The sequence below is a fragment of the Mizuhopecten yessoensis genome, unplaced genomic scaffold (genome assembly GCF_002113885.1).
Source record: "Mizuhopecten yessoensis strain PY_sf001 unplaced genomic scaffold, ASM211388v2 scaffold2213, whole genome shotgun sequence".
NCBI lineage: Eukaryota > Metazoa > Mollusca > Bivalvia > Pectinida > Pectinidae > Mizuhopecten > Mizuhopecten yessoensis.
In genome coordinates, this window is record NW_018404434.1 from 1126151 (window position 1) to 1131341 (window position 5191).

The window sequence follows — 5191 nt, forward strand, 5'->3', positions numbered from 1 at the left end:
ATAAAATGGGCTCTTATGTAGAACTGCGTCCTCGTCGCAAAGCCCGTGGCTAATACTAATAGTTCTACAGTTAGGTCCGTACGAGTTACTTCCCTTAAGTAATGCCTGTTGTGAAATAGTTCGCATATTTTTATCAGAATATTTCTTATATTTCGGTACATTCTACTGTTATGATCGACCTGATATTTTGCACACAGTTTGGTAAATGGAAAATCTTTATGAATCCGAAAACAGAAGTAAAAAATATTGATTAACGAATTCTCGGGCGCGCGAAAACCTCCGTGGACACTCATTCCTCCGTGGACACTCAATCCACCCTCTTGAAAATAGTATTTATTGACGTATTTCTACTGTTATGATCAACCAGATATTTTGCACACACCTAGGTAAGTTAACAATAGTTAAGAATCAGAAGAAAAAAGTGCAAAAAATCTAATAACGAATTCGCGGGCGCGCAAAAACCTCCGAGGACACTCATTCTTCCCAAATATGCATTTTTATCGACGTATTTCGGTACTTTGTACTGTTACGATCGAACTTAAATTTTGCACACACCTAGATATATGAACAATATTTAGGAATCAGAAGAAATAAGTGAAATAAATCTTATAACGAACTCGCGGGCGCGCAAAAACCTCGGAGGACACTCATTACCCGGAGGACACTCATTAGGGTGACCCGTTGAAAGTAAGGGGCTCGATAAGGATGAATGTCCGAAAATGAAGAAAAAATGCCATTAAATAATTAATTGATATGAATATAAATAATCAGATATACAAAAAAATCGTAAATGTAAATGTATATAAAACAAATCTGTATACTTGAATTAAAAATATTTGTATAATATTGATACCAAATGAGCCAGTTTTAATAGTTCCCCCAAAGGAACCCCAACCAACGAATTGGCTCAGTGGTTAACGCATTGGACTGATATCTAGGAGACCCGGGTTCGATTCTCGCCGAGGACGCGTTTATTTTTCACAAGCATATTTAACATATATACAAAACAAACATATTAACTCATTCTCAGATCATCGCATTCAAACCAACACTCCCATCATCATCATCATTCCCGGCTACTTTATATATTTTGCCACCTTTTAAAGCAACAAACTCCACTATTCCTTACAAGAAAGGACGTATCGATCTATCGATTCATAGCCGTCATATGCTCCACATGTATATTAAACATGAGTTATCATTTCTATTGATTACAAACACTTGCATAATACCGGAGAAATTACTGAATAAGCTAATTTTTACGCGAATTTAAGGTGCTATGTACATCCATGTATTATTGCAAGATTTGTACAGCAGATATAATACCCACCGAGTGTTTACTATCCTTTTTCATATATGTTTTTTTAAGTTGATAACGTTTCACTATTATTTTTCTGACAGAGCTGCTTAACGACTCCACATTTTAACAATAGAATGAAATAAATTTAGACAGGACGGAGCACATTTTATAAAATCAATTTCATCTTATATATATTCTTTAATCTTCGACCTCAATTTTTCTATCCAGTTTTAGTGTGAATGTATTAAGACTGCTTGCAAAGAAAGAAAGATCTGAAATTATTCTTGCCGCTTTTATTTGTAACTTCTTTTGTTTTTTCTTCTAAATAGTTTCTGTTACAACCATCCAACACTTTGCTTACACATATCATAATAACGGTCTGTAGAAGAAGATATATGAATCGGACAGACTTTTTTTTAAAAACTTTAGTGTATATTTCAATTCAATATACGCCATGAAGACAATTTTTTTGGACCTTTTGTTTGCTTTAAACATAAAACATAAAATAATTGTGAAATGCACTAATGTAACGGGTGAAAAGGGGGGGGGGGGGGGGGGGGGGTACGCCAATTACACCCTCACCTGGACCCGCCCCTGGCAATATTTTAGATATGAATTTTTCTATATCCTGTTTGCATTCTAACTTACCAGAGGTGTTTTGTTGTGGTATTATTTTACAATTGTGTATCAGTAAATTGCAAATTTACACAAATTTCTGGTAACGAACCAATAAGTAGTTATACTTCTGTGTTATTAGGGTTGAAGTCTTTGACAAATAATAGCCAATCATGGTTAATGCAATTTTCAATTTCAATGTTATTAATCGAAGAGTAGGCAAGTGACGGTTCATTTGCATACTTGCTTGATGATAAGCATAAGAAATACAAATTGACACAGGACAGAACCCTGGGGCATCTCAGCCCTAGGATAAGCGACTGGTAATTCAGAGCTAATTAAAAACAACATCATTTAAATAGCCTCTACTGCAGAGGTACCTTTTTCAGCGACAACCTTGATTTTAGCACATTTTAAGCCGAAGGATATGCGTTCAATTATAGAAAGCGCCAATAAGTAACTACTATTTTACTACAAGGGTTTTGGTGCACCAATTCATAAATTCGACAATGCACTGAAACAAGTACGCCGTTCTAACCAATCGAACATTTCTTTAAAAGTATTTTGAATGTGATGAAACTATTTATTTCCATTTTGCTTTTACGTAAGTGCAAAAGATTTATTTCCATTATGCGTGTTTTTTCACTCAAGTACAAAAGATCTATTTCCATTATGTGTTTTTTCACTTAAAAGTGCAAAAGATTTATTTCCATTATGTGTTTTCACTTAAGTGTAAAAGATTTATTTCCATTATGTGTTTTTTCACCCAAGTGCAGAAGATTTATTTCCATTATGTGTTTTTTCACCCAAGTGCAAAAGATTTATTTCCATTATGTGTTTTTTCACCCAAGTGCAAAAGATTTATTTCCATTATGTGTTTTTTCACCCAAGTGCAAAAGATTTATTTCCATTATGTGTTTTTTCACCCAAGTGCAAAAGATTTATTTCCATTATGTGTTTTTTCACCCAAGTGCAAAAGATTTATTTCCATTATGTGTTTTTTCACCCAAGTGCAAAAGATTTATTTCCATTATGTGTTTTTTCACCCAAGTGCAAAAGATTTATTTCCATTATGTGTTTTTTTCACTCAGGTGCGAATCATTTATTTCCATTATGTATTTTTTACACTTAAGTGCAAAAGATTTATTTCCATTTTTTTTTAAAACTCTAGTGCAAAAGATTTGTTTCCATTGTGGGATTTTGCACTTAGGTGCAAAAGATTAATTTCCATTATGTGTGTTTTTACTACACAAATGATTTTTTTCACTAAGGTGAAAAGGGTTTCTTATACTTAATACATAATGTAAAAAAACGCTTTTTTTGCCATTATGTGAAGAATTTTTGCACTTAAATCCAGAAACGTCTTTTTTTCCACTTAAGTGTAATAAGTTTTTAGTATGTAATACATAATGACAACAATATTTGCCATTATATTATATGAAGATTATATCATTATGACGAGGATTCAGGCCTACGCCGTCATCGTGGCCCGCGTGAGTTTGTGTAGTTTACCGATTAATACGCTGTCGTCCATCGTATTTCTGTCGTAAACCCATGCAACATGTTTGCCTTTTAAAGCCTGTGCAAATTTTCCTACATGACAACTCCAATGATAATCGCAGCTACATTCGCGAAAACGTCAAAGCCAACCGGAATCACCTCAACCTCCGGCGCAACTTTAACATCTGGGGCATGCACAATACATCGGTAAACGGAACCATCCACTGTGACAAGAGGGATAAGAGGTAATCTTTTGTACTTAAGTGCGAAGGTACATAATAAAAAAACATGACTATATCAAATGTACATAATGACAAAAAACATTTTTGTTCCATTATGTGCTTTTTGCACTTAAGTGAACAAGTTTTTGCCATTATGTGATTTTTGGCCATTATGTCCAGTTTTTTTCACTTTAAAAGTGTTAATCTTTTGCACTTAAGTAGTTTATGCATTTTATCCTAAAACATCCGCCCTTACACCACTGTGTCGCAGGTTCGAGACCTACAACGGGCAGTCGCCAGGTACTGGCAACAGGTCAGTAGTTTTTCTCCTGGTATTCCAGCTTCCTTCCACCACTAGAACCTGGCACCACCGCATAACAGAACGTGAATAACAACTTAACTAACGACGGCTATACAAAACTGATACATTTATAATCTGTGCTGTCTTTTCAGCTCACCCCAACCTAGTGGCAGAGGGGCACGGCTCAATAGGAGAAATCGAGGTAAATCTTTAAAATCCCAATTCCTCTTTTGTTTTATTGAAGGGATTTTATCCAGAGCATCCTTGGGAAAGGGGGACCTAATCTTGTAAAAAACAAAACACCAGAGGGTGTGACCCCCTTGGGGCAGAGTGGGGCCCAATATAGGAAGCTTAGTAATATATGATAAAAATCCTTCTCCTTCCGTCTAATGGGGGGAATTTTAACCTAATTTTATGTAGGGCATCCTAGGTCAAAGGGGACTCAATTTTGTATAAATTGGGTGAACCAGTTGTTGCTATTCCCCTAAATGCTGAACGTTAAGTAGGGAATAACAACTTCCATTAGATAGGGAATTTTGTCAAAGCCACCCCTGCAGGTGGGGGATGGGGAAAAGAAAACACCTGCTGTTACCCACTACATTGATCGTAGGAGGCGACTAATGTTAGGTCCCCCTGCAGAATTGGGGATTTTCTTTGGTGTCTTTTCTATTTGGGGACACAAGAGCGACCAAAATAAATCTGCTGCACCCATTGCAATATTTGGGATCTTTCTATTTTTCTTTCTACTTCTAACTATCTTTTATTTCCTAGCGCCTTGCTTGGCAACACCTAACTTTTGGCTTTAATGTTGAGCGTTCGCCCAGGTGTGGTAGGCAATGGGTTCTATCCCCAGGCCGAGACATACATAAGTCCTTAAAAATGGAAGTTGTTATTCCCTACTTAACGTTCAGCATTTAAGGGAATAGCAACAACTGGTTCACCCGTTGTCAGTATAATGTTGCTGTAGTCTAGATGGATGGTATTCTCAAATTATATCTCCTAGGCCGGGACATACCTAAGTCCTTAAAAATGGAAGTTGTTATTCCCTACTGAACGTTCAGCATTTAGGGGAATAGCAACAATTGGTTCACCCGTTGTCAGTATAATTTGCCCCCCACCCATGGGGCCGAATAGCAACATAGTATCTTTCAAATCCTTCTCCTTTAGTACGATTGAAGGATTTACCAAATTTTGTTAAGGGCATCCTTGGGCAAAAGGGACTGAAGTTTGTATATCTGGAGGGTATCCCCCCCC